This window comes from Nyctibius grandis, unplaced genomic scaffold, assembly GCF_013368605.1.
Source record: "Nyctibius grandis isolate bNycGra1 unplaced genomic scaffold, bNycGra1.pri scaffold_94_arrow_ctg1, whole genome shotgun sequence".
Taxonomy (NCBI): Eukaryota; Metazoa; Chordata; class Aves; order Nyctibiiformes; family Nyctibiidae; genus Nyctibius; species Nyctibius grandis.
The window spans coordinates 42,918-61,352 of NW_027167615.1; the positions used below are offsets into that span (position 1 = coordinate 42,918).

Below are 18,435 nucleotides of genomic sequence, written 5' to 3' on the forward strand. Positions count from 1 at the left end.
TAACAGCAGTTTCATTGGACAAAGTTGTCCACCAGGACCGTTCCCTGCCCCAACCGACTTCTGCAGAGCGGGGCTGATTTATCAAGAGCTCTTGGGGAGAGGCCCAGCTCTTCATCACACACTCAGCCAGCACCAACCAGGGCTCCAGCCACGGAGCTGAAGGAAGGTCTCCTAGAAAAACAAAAAGATGTCTGTGGGTTACATGGGGGAGACTGTGGGAAATGGCTTTGATTTTGCTTAGAGAAGTCTCCCCTATCTTGTCACTCTCTTTTTCTCCTATGACAGGTCCCCATGCCCAGAGGCAGCAAATGTCCAACAGCAGCTCCATCACCAAGTTCCTCCTCCTGGCGTTTGCAGACACACAGGAGGTGCAGCTCTTGCACTTCTGGCTCTTCCTGGGCATCTACCTGGCTGCCCTTATAGGCAATGGCCTCATCATCACCGCTGTAGCCTGTGACCACCGCCTCCACACCCCCATGTACTTCTTCCTCCTCAACCTCTCCCTCCTTGACCTGGGCACCATCTCCACCACTGTCCCTAAATCCATGGCTAATTCCCTGTGGGACAGCAGAGACATCTCCTACTCAGGATGTGCTGCCCAGGTCTTTCTCTTTGTCTTTTTCATTTCAGCAGAGTATATTCTTCTCACCATCATGGCCTATGACCGCTACGTTGCCATCTGCAAACCCCTGCATTACGGGACCCTCCTGGGCAGCAGAGCTTGTGTCCACATGGCAGCATCTGCCTGGGGCAGTTGTTTCCTCTATGCAGTGCTGCACACTGCCAATACATTTTCACTACCCCTCTGCCAAGGCAATGTTGTGGACCAGTTCTTCTGTGAAATCCCCCAGATCCTCAAGCTCTCCTGCTCACAGTCCTGCCTCAGGGAAGTTGGGCTTCTTTTGGTTGGTGCCTGTTTAGGTTTTGGATGTTTTGTTTTCATCGTGGTGTCCTATGTGCAGATCTTCAGGGCTGTGATGAGGATACCCTCTGAGCAGGGATGGCACAAAGCCTTTTCCACCTGCCTCCCTCACCTGGCCGTGGTCTCCCTGTTTGTCAGCACTGCAGCGTTTGCCTACCTGAAGCCCCCCTCCATCTCCTTCCCATCGGTGGATCTGGTAGTGGCAATTCTGTACTCGGTGGTGCCTCCAGCAGTGAACCCCCTCATCTACAGCATGAGGAACCAAGAGCTCAAGGATGCCCTGTGGAAACTGATAACCGGATGCTTTTCTGAAGCAATAAAACGCCCATCATCTTCTGCAGAGCAGTTATAATGTAACTCTTTATAGGCCCAGACTGACTTTTTTTTTTTTTAGTGGTGGCGGTGGTTTTTTACTTATGATAATGCTGTCATCCCCTTTTCTAATTCACTGTCTGCTTTTCTTTTCTGGCTATGTAAATGAGGAGCGGTGCTCTCTGTGTGTTTAAATAAAATAAAGGTCCCTGCAGTGACTATTTCTTTCCTGAGATCATTCCTCCAAGGCCTTTTTGGAGCTACAGGGACATCTCCTGTGTGCATGGGTGGAGGGGAAAAGAGTCTCAGCATGGCAGCACTGCCAGGGATCACCAGTGCTTGGTCTTCCAGAGCTGTTCTCTTTCCACTTTCACACTCTCTGATCCCTTGCGTTCGTGTAAAGGCCTGAGTGCTCTGGCAGCTTGGTCACAGTTGTGCTGCATGGTAGTCCTGTGACTACAGGCAGGGACAGGCAATGGGCACCTCTGTGACAGATTTGACCTCCATAACAGCCTTTCCATAAAGAAAGGTGATATCCACAGGGCAGTGCCTGAAGGCTTAGGTCTTCTTCCAAAGATTCTCTCAAGAACATGCCCAAGAAAGTGGCCTGCAGATGAATGCACCAGTGTACAGCTAAACAGTGTGGGTGTTCATGGTTGGGTGTGCAGCAGTGTCCTCACAGCCAGACATCCTGTGAGAGACCTGAAGGACCAGCAGAGCTGTGTTTGGTCTGTGCCGATGTTCACTGGACACCCCAGGGAAGCTGACCCACGGTAATCATCACGGACCAGCCCCTCAACCATCAAACCCAGCACTGGCCTCTCACCCCAGCTTGGTTAGGTTCTCTGTCTCTCCATGGAAGGGCACCAAATGGGTAGATCGAAAGTCCGTGTTTCCATTGTACAGACGAGATGTAAGCATGCACATTGTGTGTGTGAGGTGAGATGAACCTGAGGGAACACAAACAGGTCTTCCTTTGGGTTCCATGAAGGCCTGTGGGACAGACAGTGTGTCGGGGTCACTGCACGTTGAGAGTAATGTATCATGGGAAACCACCTGAATGCAGCACTGGGATGTGCTTCCTTGAACCGAGGTCCCTTTGTCCGTTGCTCATGATGTGGGGCATCCCAGACGAGTGCAGAGCAGGAAGATACACCATAGGGCTGTGGTGTATCCCATCCTCTGGGAGTGGCAGCAGCAGGCCAGGGAGACACTATGACTCCTGCCTCTTTGTGTAAAAGGGACAGACTCTGTCTCTGAACATCCCTGGGTGCATAGGAGTCCATGAGGCCGGCTCAGATGTGGACACCTCACAGTAACCTGACATTTCTCTGTGACTCCAGGAACAAACTCTACTGGCCCAGTGAGATTCATCTCAGCTGCCTTGGACAGGCTCATTGCAAGTGCTCCTGTCTGCTATGTCACCCTTGCCCATTATTCTGGATTGTGCTCTCAAAAGTGCCAGAGCAATCAGACAGGTTCTGGGGTCCTTGGAAAAGGCAGATGTCAAACCCATCTTCAAGAAGGGCAGGAACAAGAAATGGGAAAATTACGGGCTGGTCAGCCTACCTGTGTCCCCGGGGAAGGCGATGGGACATGTCCTCCTGCAGCCATTTCCAGGCACTTGAAAGACAAGAAAAGGATTGGTGAACCAAAATGGGCAGGGGAAAGGAAGCACGTTGTGTGCATGGAGTTTTGAAAGGCCTTAGACATGGTGTCCTGTGGTGTCCTTATAGGCATAGTGGTGCTTCTGGGCTGAAGAAGTGAACTCTGCGTGGGAAGGTGGCTGGACTATCAAGTCCAAATATCATCAGGGATACAAAGTCCTCCATGCAGCCAGTTACTAGTGGCACTCCTCAGTTTCGAGCACTTGGGCCAGCACTGTTGAACATCTTTGTTATCGCCCTGTATGATGTGACAGAGCGCACTTTCAGCTGCTTTGTGGATGATGCAAAGCTGGGTGGAGGCGTTGAACCACCTCCTCTGGTTTAAACTTCCTTGAGTAGGTGAGCGAGACAAGATGATGTTCAGGGCCCTCTTCAAACCTCAGTTATTCTGTGATTCAATGAATCTTTCCCTTGGAAAGGTTTTTGAAGAGAGATAAGAAGAAAAAGAAAAAAAAAAGAGTCAGAAAAGGAGATATAAATGGTGACAACATAAATACAGCAGTTCCTGTGGAGAATGTTTCTCCACTCAAATCATTAGTAGGAAATATATTGGATAAATTTGATAAAACAAGCATACTTTTATCTGGTCAGGTCCTGGGCCATAGGAGGGTTATGGATGGATATGGTATTATGAGGTCAATTGTGTCTCAGAAACTCGTAATCCAACAGGAAGTGTATGGCTGTGAAGGGGACTGTGAGGTCAGTTCTGTCTCTGGAGGTGATAGGCCAGCAGGAGGAGCTCGGCTGGGAAAGTACCTCTGCCAAAGTGCCCCATAGGGCCTACCCAGGAAGAGGGCTTGCATATGGGTTGTCATGTCCGTTCTGCCTGAGTATGTGACGGGACAGCATCAGGCACATTGTTGTGTTGATCCGAGATGCTGAAAGGCCAGCAGCAGTCATGTGATTTAGAAGATGATGGTGAGGTTACTTGTCTCTGGTCAGGTGAAAGACCACAAGAAGGCTAACAGGTTGGGTTCCCTGTTTGAAGGGTTGTTTTTGAGATGGTAGAGCTTTCCTTGGTGGTGGGAAAAAGCAAGAGAGAGGAGAAATGTCACAAAATGCAATTTAGAAAGTCAAGACTGGATGTCAGGAGGAAGAAATTTCACTTGAAGGGTAGTGCTGTGGTGCAAGAGGTCACCCAGAGGGAGTCTGGATCAACCCATGGCTTTATGTTTCAAAGAACAGCCAGTGAGGGTGGAGACACATCAGTGAAGATATGGAAATGGTAGTTTGGAGAGCAAGACGGGGAAGCAAGATGGGTGCCTACAGCCTGCAGGGAAAGAGGGGCAGGTGTAGGACCGTGTAGAACAGGCTGTGATGGAGATGGGCAAGGGTGCTGGCAAGGCTGGAAGGCACCAACAGAACCCAGGTCTTTGTCCCCTTGGCTATGGCAGTTTTCTCTGCCTCTGAGGCCTAAAGCCTTGCTGTCCTCATGTCTCCTTGCAGCCCCATGGGGAAGCTGGAAGTGGCTGTGCCATTATTGTCCTTCACTCAGCCTTGCACACTCGATGATCCCAGAGGTCTCTTCCAACCTGATTGATTCTGTGATTCTGTGAGTCGGACAAGAAAGTCACAGATCACCTGACAAAACTTCTCTCTGTCTGACATCAAAGGTCACTTGGAACCTGAGTGCTTTCCCTCCCATCATAAAGGAAAGATCAGTTGCAGATGGAAATGTAGAATCATTAATGCTGGAAGGGACCTCAGGAGGTCTCTAGGCCACTCTTCTTCTCTCAGCAGGGTCAGCTATGGGGTTAGAGCAATTTGCTCAGGGCTTTATTCATTTGGGGCTTGAAAAGCTCCAAGGATGGAGATGACACAAGGTCTCTGGGAAATCTGCTCCAGTGATTGACCGTCTTGATGTGAAGCAAGTTTTTCCTCCCTTGATTCAGCTGATGCCCATTGGCCCTCGTCCTCCCATCATGCACAACAGGGAAGAGCCTGGCTCCATTTCCTTGCTGATACCCAGGAAGCTGTGGGAAGGCTGTGATTCGGTGTCCCCAAAGGCTTTTCCTCTCCTGACTTTGCACCTTTGCAGCAAAGGTGGAAAATGGCATCCTGGGCTGAGGGGTTGGTGGAGGTCATCCTTCCTCTCTACTCAGCCCTGCTACAATTCGTCTTGCTCACTTCCCTCAGGATTTTCTGCTATACCACCTCACTCGCACTGCAGCAAAATCTGCCCTCCACATCTTCCACCAGTCCTGCCTTGTCTCCTTGTGAAAACCAGATGCAGGAGAGCATTCTTACCATGTTGGAGCAGGGATCACCTTCCACCTACCCTCTGAGTTCTTTTAGCAGAGGTCCATGGTCTTCAAAGTCCCCAGTGACTACCAGGGCCTAAAATTGTGTCCCTTCCTCCAGCTGCCTAGAGGACACCTCATCATCTTCCCAACCTTCCTCGGGCAGTTCAGTGATCCTGACCCAAAGCCCGTTATAGCTCAAGGAGTCAGTGATCCATGTAACAGTAAACCTGAGTAGACCCAGGCCTGTGCTGTGCCGTGCTCTACGTACAGCTTGGCCTTCAGGCTGTGTGGCGGAGATCATATTGCTGGCTTGCAGGATAAATTTGATTGTAATGAAATGTCTGTAGGAAGCTCCCACTCAGTACCAGTGATCAGCCCAACTGCATGTCCTTATCTTTGTCTAAAACTGCCACAAGAATTTCACATGTGAACAGCCTCTTTTGGGGCCAGCAGAAATGATGACTTGAACTTTTTCCTTGTAAGAAAACACTGAAAGTGATCACAGCATCAAAATGGGATAACCCTTCTACAGATGGGATCTGCAAGACTTGCTGCATGATCTGACCAGACAGAAGTAACCTCACCATGATCTTGCAAGCCACGTGCCTGTCTCTGGCCTTTCAGCTTCTCGGCTAAACACAACCAAACCGTGGTGCTGCTGTCCTATCAGGTACTCAGGAGGAAAGGTCATGACAGCCCATATCCAAGCCCTCTTCCTGGATGGGCCTACCAGGTACTCAGGGAAAGGGATTCCCACAATCAACGTGCCAACCACGTGCCTTCTGCTGCCCTGTCAGCGACACTGTCAGAGGTGAGCCTAAAAGCCCATATCCTAGCCATGAGCCAAGGGCTGACCTATCAGCTGCTTCAGAAAGAAGTGACCTCACAGGCCCTTTCCCAGTCACATTCCTGCTGGGAACTGCCCGTTACCAGAGAAAGCTGACAGAGCCATGTCGCTTCCATCATTTACATAGACTAGAATCTTGAAAGTCCTGTTTGAGTAATCTAATCTACTTCTATGACAAGATGACCCGCTTACTGGATGAGGGAAAGGCTGTGGATGTTGTCTCCCTAGACTTTAGTAAAGCCTTTGACACTGTCTCCCATAGCACTCTCCTGGAGCAACTGACTGCTTATGGCTTGGATGGGCGTACGCTTTGTTGGGCATAAAACTGGCTGTATGGCCAGGCCCAAAGAGTTGTGGTGAATGGAGTTAAATCCAGTTGGCGGCTGGTCACAAGTGGTGTTTTCCAGGGCTCAGTATTGGGGCCAGTTCTCTTTAATATCTTTATCAATGATCTGGATGAGGGGATCAAGTGCACCCTCAGTAAGTTCTCAGATGACACCAAGTTGGGCGGGACTGTTGATCTGCTTGAGGGCAGGAAGGTTCTGCAGAGGGATCAGGACAGGATGGATCGATGGGCCTAGGCCAACTGTACTGAGGTTCAAGAAGACTCAGTGTTGGGTCCTGTACTTGGGGCACAACAACCCCATGCACCGCTACAGGCTTGGGGAAGAGCAGCTGGAAAGCTGCCCAGCAGAAAAGGACCTGGGGGTGTTGATCAATGGCTGGCTGAATACGAGCCAGCAGTGTGGCCAGGTGGCCAAGAAGGCCAACAGCATCCTGTCTTGTATCAGAAATAGTGTGGCCAGCAGGACTAGGGCAGGGATCGTCCCCCTGTACTTGGCACTGGTGAGGCCTCACCTCGAATGCTGTGTTCAGTTTTGGGCCCCTCACTACAAGAAAGACATTGAGGTGCTGGAGTGAGTCCAGAGAAGGGCAACGAACCTGGTGACAGGTCTGAAGCACAACACTTAAGAGGAGCGGCTGAGGAAACTGGGGGTGTTTAGCCTGGAGAAAAGGAGGCTGAGGGGAGACCTTATCACTCTCTACAATAACTGAAAGGAGGTTGTAGCAAGGCAGGTATTGGTCTCTTCTCCCAGGTAACAAATGATAGGACCCCCATGTGGGGCATGAAGGGTTGAGATAACAACAGATCTGAGCAGAGTGTGTTAAAACAGATTTGTTATAAGTATTCATTGTATTGTTTTAATTGTTATTGGTCACGTTGTTGATTTATTTGCTCTCTAAGTCGCTGTTATAGCTGTGGGATGTAACAGAATCGCAGAATCGCAGAATCACAGAATGTTAGGGATTGGAAGGGACCTCGAAAGATCATCTAGTCCAATCCCCCTGCCGGAGCAGGATTGCCTAGACCATATATCACAGGAACGCCTCCAGGCGGGTTTTGAATGTCTCCAGAGAAGGAGACTCCACAACCTCTCTGGGCAGCCTGTTCCAGTGTTCGGTCACCCTCACCGTAAAGAAGTTTTTCCTCATATTTATGTGGAACCTCCTGTGTTCCAGCTTGCACCCATTGCCCCTTGTTCTGTCAAGGGATGTCACTGAGAAGAGCCTGGCTCCATCCTCATGACACTTGCCCTTTACATATTTAGAAACATTAATGAGGTCACCCCTCAGTCTCCTCTTCTCTAAGCTAAAGAGACCCAGCTCCCTCAGCCTCTCCTCATAAGGGAGATGTTCCACTCCCTTAATCATCTTCGTGGCTCTGCGCTGGACTCTCTCTAGCAGTTTCCTGTCCTTCTTGAACTGAGGGGCCCAAAACTGGACACAATATTCCAGTTGCGGCCTCACCAGGGCAGAGTAGAGGGGGAGGAGAACCTCTCTTGACCTACTAACCACACCCCTTCTAATACACCCCAGGATGCCATTGGCCTTCTTGGCCACAAGGGCACACTGCTGGCTCATGGTCATCCTGTTGTCCACTAGGACCCCCAGGTCCCTTTCCCCTACGCTGGTCTCCAACAGGTCTGGCCCCAACTTGTACTCATACATGAGGTTGTTCTCGCCCAGATGCAGGACTCTACACTTGCCCTTGTTATAGTTCATTAAATTTCTCCCTGCCCAACTCTCCAGCCTGTCCAGGTCTCTCTGAATGGCTGCGCAGCCTTCCGTTGCGTCAGCCACTCCTCCCAGTTTGGTGTCATCAGCGAACTTGCTGACAGCGCACTCTATTCCCTCATCCAAGTCATTAATGAATATATTGAATAGAACTGGTCCCAGTACCGACCCTTGAGGGACTCCGCTAGACACAGGACCTCCAACTGGACTCTGTCCCATTGACCACCACTCTCTGGCTTCTTTCCTTCAGCCAGTTCACAATCCACCTCACTACCCGATCATCCAGACCACACTTCCTCAGTTTAGCTGCGAGGATGCTGTGGGAGACCGTGTCAAACGCTTTACTGAAATCGAGATAGACACATCCACAGCTTTACCATCATCTATCCACCGGGTTACGTCCTCATAAAAGGCTACCAAGTTGGTTGAGCATGACTTCCCCTTGGTGAAGCCATGCTGAGTGCCCCTAATGATCCCCCTATCCTTGATGTGCCTAGAGACAGCACCAAGAACAAGTTGTTCCATCACCTTTCCGGGAATGGAGGTGAGGCTGACCGGTCTAGAGTTACCCAGGTCCTCCTTCTTGCCCTTTTTGAAGACTGGAGTAACATTCGCTTTTCTCCAGTCCTCAGGCACCTCTCCCGTTGCCCACGACTTAGCAAAGATGATGGAGATGGCCTAGCAATGACTTCCGCCAGCTCCCTCAGCACCCGCGGGTGCATGCCATCAGGGCCCATGGATTTATGGATGTCCAGATTGTTTAATTGGTCCCTGACCCAGCCCTCATCAACCAAGGCAGATTCCTGCTCTATCCTGACTTCTTCTGGGGCCGCAGGGGTCCGGGGCTCCTCAGGACAGCCTCCAGCAGTATAGGCAGAGGCAAAGAAGGCATTCAGTAACTCCGCCTTCTTTTTATCCTCTGTCTCCAGGGCCCCCACCTCATTCATCAGTGGGCCTACATTGCCTCTAGTGTTGGCTTTACCTGCAATGTATTTGAAGAAGCCCTTTCTGTTGTCCTTGACCTCTCTTGCAAGGTTTAATTCCAAGGAGGCCTTAGCTTTCCTAGTTGCCTCCCTACATCCTCTGACAACAGACTTATATTCCTCCCAAGTGGCCAGCCCCTCCTTCCATGATCTGTACACCCTCTTCTTCCACTTGAGTTTGCCCAGCAGTTCCCTGTTTAACCATGCAGGTCTCCTTGTACCCTTCCTTGACTTCCTACCTGTTGGGATGCTCTGATCTTGAGCTCAGAAGAAGCAGTCCTTGAATGCTAACCAACTATCTTGGGCCCCCTTACCTTCTAGTACCCAGTCCCATGGGATTTCCCCTAGCAATTGCTTGAAAAGGCCAAAGTTGGCCCTCCTGAAGTCCAGGGTTGTGATTCTGCTAGCTATTCTGTTCCTGCCACATGAGATCCTGAACTCTACCATCTCATGGTCACTACAACCAAGGCTGCCCTCAACTTTCACCGCTTCAACCAGACCCTCCTTGTTAGTGAGGATAAGATCCAGCAGCGCTCCTCTCCTAGTTGGCTCATCCACCATTTGTATCAGAAAGTTATCATCAATGCACTGGAGGAACCTCCTGGACTGAGGATGGCTGGCTGAGTAGGCCTCCCAGCAAATATCAGGGGAGTTGAAATCCCCCATGACAACCAGGCCCTGTAATTGAGAGACTGCTCTCAGCTGCCTGTAGAAGGCCTCATCACCCTCCTCATCCTGATCCGGTGGCCTGTAATAGACACCCACAACAGTATCACCCCTGCCAGCCTGCCCCTTAATTCGCACCCACAAACTCTCAACTCGCTCCTGATCCGCCCCTGGACAGAACTCAATACATTCTAGCTGCTCGCTCACATAAAGAGCAACTCCACCACCTCTCCTTAGTGGCCTGTCTTTCCTGAACAGGACATAGCCATCCATGACCACATTCCAGTCATGCGAGGCGTCCCACCAAGTCTCTGTAATTGCCACTAGATCATAGCCCCCCGACCGAACACGGATTTCCAACTCCTCCTGTTTATTCCCCATGCTGCGTGCATTGGTGTACAGGCATTTCAGGGAGCGAGCTGAGCACACCGATTTCACCCCAAGGGGGATGGGAGGCCTCCTGGTCTACGTCAACACTAGAGCGTTGCCCCAGTGGTGCAAGCCCAGCTACTACCCCATCCCCCTTCGAATCTAGTTTAAAGCTCTCCCAATGAGCCCTGCTAATTCCTGTCCCAGAACCCTTTTGCCCTTACGACATAAACCTTTCCCATGTATTACCGTCACGCCTGGTGTCTTATAAAACCAGCCATTATCAAAGAACCCAAAGCCCTGCCTGTAGCACCAGTCTCGTAGCCAGGCATTTATAGAGAGAATCCTACTATTCCATCCCACGTCATCACCTGAAAATGGAAGGAGGGAGGAGAAAACAACTTGTGCCCCAGACTCTTTCACCAACCGTCCTAGGGCCTTGTAGTCTTGCTTCATCCCCCTCAGACTACGGGATGCAGCTTCTTCCCCACCTGTCTGGAAGATCAACAGGGGGTAGTAGTCTGTGGCCTGCACCAGGTTGGGGAGTTGCCTGGTGATATCCCTGATTCGGGCTCCAGGGAGACTGCAGACCTCCCTGTGGTGGGGGTCAGCTCTGCATATTGGGCCCTCAGATCCCTTTAGGAAGGAGTCTCCAACCACTAAAACTCTTCTCTTCTTCCTTGTGGAGGAGGTAGCTATACGCTTGTCAGGTTTTTCTGACTGTGGTGGGACCTCTGGTATAGGTTGCCTCTCCACCACATCCCCAATGGACTGGCTGTATTCCACTAGGGCTTCATATCTATTGCTCAGAGGCACCTGTGGAGGCGAGGTAGGCAAGGAGGACACTCGCCTTTTGCCATGGCCATAGACTTGCTTCCACTCACTCCTCTCCTCTAGGTTACTGTTTTCCACCTGAGAGGGGCAGAGTGCAGGGGTCCCTCGATCCTGGGAGCTCTCCGGCAGGTGCTCCCATTTTTGTTGCAGGGAAGGCAGAGCCTGGCTCCACCGGTCTATCTCCATTTCAGCCTCCCGAATGCTCCTAAGCCTTTCTACTTCGGCTTGAATCTTTCACCTGGTTTTGCAGCTGTGCCGCTCGGCCGAGCAGATCATTTACCTGCTCACAGCGCACACAGCCCCCTGACACCAGGGAGACGCTGTGGCATTCCCTGCAGCCTAAGACCTGCACCATCGCCTCCTTCCGTGGGAGCTCTGTCTGGGTTCCCACATCCATTTTGATCTTCTTCCGCCAGGTAGATACCATTGTTCTTTCACTGAGCTGGGAAATGCCTGCTGGTGACACCCCTGGTTCACAGCTCCTTGGTGCCTTCCTCGCCTTGTGCACTGGGAGGGAGTCAGCGCCCTCCCTAATGAGCTGCAAAATGCTGCGGCCTCTCCCGCCCTGGGACACACACAGTCACTGCTGACTCACCCAGTCACTGCTGACTCCCCCTCTCCCCGCTGGGCAGGGACTGGTCCCTGTCCTCCAGGAGGCTCTTTATCACCCGATCACAGGGGGTGGTGCTACGCCCCCTCCTCTCCTGATTCGTTGCCGGGAACTCCCGGGTCCGGGTTGGGGGGGGAAGCAGCTCGGGGCTGCTGCTCGGGGGGCCAAGAGTATGAAAACCGCCCGGTTACAGCCCGATGTCGCCCTCACCTCAGTCGCTGCCGCCGCTGTCGCTGCTGCTGCCGCTGTCCAATAACCCGCCACTTACTTTCCCCACATACACTACACTTTTTTAGAACCCATGGTCGGCAACCATGCCTATGTCCATCACAGCCCCGTGCCAATTTCGCTTCCTCTTCAGCTGCTACACGTAAAGGTGGTAGTGACGTGAAGATATCCTCAAGGTTGCTCAACGATAACGTCACAATCCCCAGTCTCTTTAGGTACGGAGTCAATACCCTCAGTGCTCGGTGCTGCTCTCTCTGGCGGATCTCTGGATCTGGGTGCCACCTCCACATATGGTTTAATACACTTGATCGGAAACCATTGGACTCCTGAGCCTGTAGAGACAGAAGCATAACCTCGACCCATTAGTAACAGTTCTCCTGGTCCCAACCACTCGTTAGTACCTGGTTCTCTATACCACACTTTGCCTTTGTTTTGCACATAGCTTGCTCCCTGTCGAACTGCCTCCCAATGTATTACTATTGGGGGTCGCTCCTTATCTCCCGCTAAAGTTAAATGGTTAAGTACATAAACAGCTTTTGCAGTACTTCATGGCTTCTTTGCCTCCATCTTCATCAGCAAGACCTCCTGGGTCTTTGTTCCTGAAGGCAGGAGTCTGGAGAACAACCAGGAGTAGATGGGGCTCGTCAGGGGTTACCTGAGCAAACTCAGACACACACGGAGATGGGTCGTTTGACCAGCTCCCTGAACACAAGTATCAGTCTGCCATGGCACCTGAGAGTCCCACTAACACCCACCTTTTGGTGCAGAGCAGTGTGATTCCTCTTGAGGTGTCCTGGCCCATCTCATCACTCAGGTGGTGCGTTAGGCACCTGCTTTTCTGACATTTTCAGGCTTCATCAGGAGATGCTCCAGATCAATCTCAATTGGAGATTGCTGATACCACCTGTTCTGTAAGCAGGGCCAGGGGGAAGACATAGAAGAAATACAGCTTATTGCTATTTATTACTGGAATGTTCTCTGTTTGGCTGCACTCCTGAAATCTCTCTAATCACCCACACCAGACTTGAAGCCTTCAGGAAAATGATGCACAGAGGCTTGGCTTGTGAGGGCATTTTGCATGTTAATGAGCCCTCTGGTGCCAAGTTCCTGAACTGCAGATACTGAAAGATTGGCAAACCTCTCATGAAGCGAAAGGCAGAAGCAACCCCAAGTTTCTGAGGATGTTTGGGACCCCACGAAGGGCCATCACTGACAAGGCTGTGAAGGCAACAACCAGTCGAGGTGCCTGCCCCTGAAGCCTGGTGAAGCAAAAACTTGGAGGCACTGGTTACAGGTGGCCAAGGCAATGTGGAGGTGGCTCTGATGCCATGTAAGCCCTTGATGTTTGTTTATCACCAGAATGGCCGAGCCCTGGCCCCCCCTCCTCCTTTACTAGGGCCTGGTAAAGGAGATCCTTTCTCTCAAATGTTTCTCAAGGCTCTGCCTGTGGTCAGTGTGAGTGTGTTCATGTCTCAGGGGGTGTGCTTGATACCAAGTGCTGCTGCTTTAATCACAAGGCTGTGGTTTTCTGAGGATTTGGCAATGCCTGTGAGCTCCCCACAACCCATCCAGCTTCTTTCATAGCCCTGATAATGGTCCTCAATCATCTAAGATGTCCCAGTCCCAAACTTGCTCGAATCCTCAATTTGTATCCATACCCCAGCACTGAAATGCACGTGCTCCTTCTGCTGCTGCCCTAAAATAATAAAAAAAAATCAATCTATTCCACATTAGCATGACCAGACCATGCTCTTTCAGGTTTTCTTCCTGCCTTTAACACACTTCTTGCTATGCAGGCACCACTCTCTCCCTGCACTCCCGTGTCTCTCACAAACCCTTCACTCTTCTCCTGCAGTATTGGGCCATCATTCCAGGAGGTCGTGCATCATCAAGGCTCGTGGATGTTTCCTGAAGTCCATCCAAGTGTGGGGAGTGAAAAAGCGAAAGAGGAGACCAAGGTCAGCTCATGGGACATGACTGAGTACAGCCATCCCCAGCAGCAGGCATTCCCCATCTCCCAGGTGCAGCCATGCTTACAAGATAGAACTGTCACTACCATGTGTGATTAGCCAAAGAGGGGCCTTCCTTCCTTCCATATTCCCAGGAAAAACTTCCTCCTATTCCTCCACCTGCAGACATCAACTGCTTTCCATTGCTGGGCTCTGACACGGTTGTAAGGATTTGCTAAAGCCATCCGCCACCACCTTGTTTCTCCCTGACATCCCCTGACCCTCTCTCCCACACCTGCACATGGCCAATCCCTCCTGCTCAGGGCCTCTCGCTCTTCAGGAGAGGCCTTGAGCTTCTTGGTTCCTCCATGTGCTTATTCTAAACTTCCTCACTCACTCCAGAGCTCATGGTGAGCTTTCTTATCTGTAACAGGGCCTTCATGACCCTCTCTTATGAGATGGTTTTCTTTTTATGATCATCTGTGCAAAAAGCGTAGTCACAGAAAAGCACTAAATACATCCAAACAGATGCCGAGTGAAGTGCCATAAAGACCTGACGAGTTACCCCTGCAGCTCTGTCTTTCTTGCAAGGAGTCTGTCCTGAGAAGAGGAACCAGCCCCTGCCACTTTCTGGAGAGGCAAATCAGCAGTGTCCATGCCACCTGGGGAGAAAAAGGGTGACTTTTGAAAGACCATCCTCCATCTGAACGGCTTAGTTGTGTACTTGTGGAAGGGTTATCATGCCTTGTATTGCAAACACCTTTGTAATTTGCACTGCCCAGAACAGCTACCACAGATGCAGACTGCTGTGTTGCAGACATTTATATTTAGGCAGATTAACCTTTTTCTTTTTCTTTTTTTTTTTTTTTAATTTTTATAACTACTGATACTCTTAGAAAAATCAAACAAACACCTCAAAGACTGTTGCATTATGTGCGTTTTAACATGATTATCCACAGAAGGCCCACCAGCTTTGTATCTCAAGAAACGGGATGCCAGAGGCCGAAGGAAGGATGGTTTAGGCACTGTCATGGGATCTGGGAACTGAAGCATGCTCCCATCTCCCCAACACCTTGCCATCCTCAGTGAGGGGTATGAGAAACTCTGCCAACGAGGTCTGAACTCACAGACGTGACAAGTATCTTATGTCTAACTGCAGTCAATGTTGTCCTGACAGCTCAGGACTTGAGCGTCCATCCCTGGAGGTACTTAAAAGATGTGTAGACATGGCGCTTAGGGATATGGTTTAGTGGTGGACTTGGCAGTGTTAGATGTACAGTTGGACTCGATGATCATAAGTGTCTTTTGCAACCTAAATGATTCTATGATTCTATGACTTGAGTCAAAGCCTTCCCAGTTCACACTACCTGCAGCTTCCCTCTGACGTTGGCTGTTGTGTGGCATAACTGTCCTGGCTCTCCAGACACGCTGGGCAATGGTTTGATGACCTCATTGGAAGATTTCCCCTTCCTGAGATGAGAGAAGGTTGTAGAGATTTGGGTTGCAGAGGTTTGAAGCAGTCCTCTCAAAATCTGAGCAGGCTGAGCTTTGGAGCCAAGGGAAAAAAGAGAAGCTCTCATGGATGTTTTGGAATTAGTGGTACAACACTAATAATGGTAACAGGGAACTCCTTATTCTCAATGATGATGAACTAAAGCTCTTTAATTTCATTCCCAACAGTCATTCTTCCTTCTCAAAGCAGCTACTACATCTCAGTAGTTAGCCTCTTCCATTAACTAGTGCTTTTTCTCTCACTTCTACTTCTTTTTTATCATTTAAAGATTACACCTCTTATACAAAACTGCCCCAACATCATCTCTCTTCCATAATATGTCTCTTTTTTTTTTCTGTTTTTAAGGATACGTGGCATAGGGGAGTTGTTTCTTTTTTAGCCAAAGTTGGCCAAGGGACAGACCCCAAGGTAGTGTGAAGGCACAAAGGAAGCCAGAATTTGTGTACACTGACACAACCACTGTTTCCAGTCTCTGAAGTCCTAACTGTGCAGCAGAGAGCCTGGAGTTCTGAGCTCCCTTCCTCTGCCCTACGTGACAGTACGTATAATGAAACAAACCTAGCCAAAAAGTTGGGTTTGATTCTCTTCACAGCCTGAAGCACCACATGGGTCAGGAGACAGGCCAGGATATCTAACAAGGACTCAAACTTCTCTGCACTTAAAGTTTAGGTGTTCCCAGGAATTTCAGGTGGCATGGCATGCCGATCCCTGGGTTCAAGGAGCTGGTCCTGTGCCTTGTCTCCATTTCTGTAATGGTGGCTTTGATGCCTGGCTGATGTGCAGACTCTGTACATGGATGCTGAAACCTATTGAGCAACCTGCTCTGGAAGGATTAACAAGGTAGGTTGTTCTTTTTGGAAGGGTATGCAGATAGCAAAAAAAGGAAGAACTGGGGCTGGGCCAAATGCAAAGGGATGCAGAAGATGCAGTCAGGTTTGGTTTAGGTCAGGGTACCTGTGAAGCAGCCCTGCACCTAATGTGAATTATTCTGGCAGTCAGAGAGAACCTGAGAGCTTTCCCTAATTCGAAAACATGAAAGGGAAAGAAGGACAGCATCATTCAGGCTCAAAGGGACCTTGGGAGGTGTCCCAGCCAACCTCCTGCTCTAAGTAGAGTCAGACCAGATTACTCAGGGCTTTGTCCAAACACATCTTGGTCACTTTCCGGGATAGAGAGGATGCACGCTCCCTGGGAAAGAGCTTCCAGTGCTTGAGTATGCTCACGATTGAAAAGTTTCTCCCTTTATCTAGCATCCTTCCAAGCCCAACCATCCAGCTTCTTTTTAAGCATCGACTTATATACTGTTGCAGACCATAATACCCTAATTGGGCACAAGGGTATTGTGGGGGATGATGCTGAATGCCTTGCTGACTTCCAGGTAAGAGACCACCACTGCTCTCCCCATGTCCAGCAATCCTGTCCTTTCATCACAGAAAGCAAAGAGAATGGCCAGGCACAATCTACCCTGGGTAAACCCAGTCCCCTTCTCTTTCAGACACCCCAAATTGGGGTCCGAGTGGATGTGCTCTGGGGCCCAGCCTTTAGTTCCCCTGCTCATCCATTGGCAGGTTTTGAAAAGTGCATGCAATGTGTGGGTGCTGCCAGTCATCAGGGATGTCCCACAGTCTCCACGACCTCTCAAAGATGACGGAGAGTGGCTTCACTGTGACATTGGCCTGCTCTCTCAGCTCCCTGGGATGCCTCCTCTCCTCTCCCATAGACTGATAAGGACTGCGTTAGTTCAAGCGACCCCTGACTTGATCCCCATCCACTGCTGGTTGTTCTCCTCCAGATTCCTGCCTCGAGTCACAGAGGCCTAGGAGACCTTGCTGGTGAAGATGGAGAACAAGAAGACATAGAGAATCTCACCCCTAGCCCTTATTAAATTCAGGAGTGGCCACACATTATCTTTGTTTCTTCTTTAACTGTTCCTGAAGTAGTAACAGCTCGTTATGGTGCCCTTGAATTGCCTTATAGGTTTAGACTGAGTTTCCATCTGGACAGTTGCTGTGTTTGGAGGATTCTGTCCTTGAAGACCAGATGAGCTATCCTCTGCCACTGTGCCTTGGCAGTTTATTCCATCAGTGGCACAGCTCTGTCTCCAGCACTAACGGCTCCAGCTCACCCCGTATGTGACCCTGGCTGAGGGCATTGCCTCACGTTTGGGCTGAAGCAGCCCCAGCTGTGGCACCAGGTGAGCTCTGACTTGCCATAAGGAACCCTGGTACCAAGTGTCTGTGTGTGCAAAGGCTTTGCTTCAGAGCAGAGACATGGTCAAAAGATTGCTGAATGTCTTCCTAGCCCTAGGACTACAAACCCGAATAAAATGTCTAAATTCACACAACTGAAGATGTCTGCCCAGTCTGGTGAAATTAGATCCTTCGCTGTAACCTTCTTGGTGTCCTGTCTACTCATGGGACAAGAAAAAGTGACTCTCATGCTCATATCATTTTCTAATAGGTGAAATGCCACTGCTGGAAAGAAATGTCTCTGCAGCGGTGAGAGAGGGAACACCAGTGATTACCTCAGCCTGTTTCATAGCAGGTTCCCCTGGAGCCCCAGGGACACCTGGAGGGAGCCCAGAGGGGACAGAGAAAGTGCTGCCTTGGGCTGGTCCTCTGCTGCTGAGCTGGGCTGGGTTCCTGGGAAGGAGGGAGTTCATGGACAATGGGCAGCGCTGCAGAGAGACAGCTCTGCCCAGGAGCAGCTCCTCTGCAGAGCGCAGCAGGGCTGAGGGCACTGCCTGCAGGCAGCGAGGAGAGACAAGGGAGGCAGAGAGAGATGGCAGTCTGGAGTGGGAAGAGCACCGAGTGTTCACTAGGGGAGGAATCTTCACAGCTCTAAATACAGTAAGTCTCTGGGTGTAAAGCAGCACAGCTGCAGTTCCTTGAAGGATGTCCTAAAGCTGGTACATGCCACAGCTGATGGAATCTGTCAGGAAGACCCTCGGAGTTTCTTTAGTGTAGAGGGGAAGGACATGCTCCAGAGCAGGGATTCCCCACTGCACCACCAAAGGACTGGGTGTGATGGCTGCCTTCTCTGAGGGATGGCTTCAGGGATGTGATACCAGGTGTGCAGTGAGGGGTGCCCAGGGCTGTCCTTCAGAGTAGAGTCCCTGCATCCAAGGAGGCTGTGTGCTAGGGCAGGGACTCTGCTGCCTGCCAGGGTCAGCACTCAGCCTGCCTGGGGAGCTCCCTATGGTGCTGCAGGGAGAAG

General features: G+C 50.6%; 1 pseudogene; it reads left to right on the forward strand.

Annotated features, from left to right (window-relative positions):
• The first annotated feature begins 278 nt into the window (after window positions 1-278).
• On the forward strand, window positions 279-1,279 carry LOC137677550 (olfactory receptor 14A16-like; annotated as a pseudogene).
• Window positions 1,280-18,435: the final 17,156 nt, after the last annotated feature.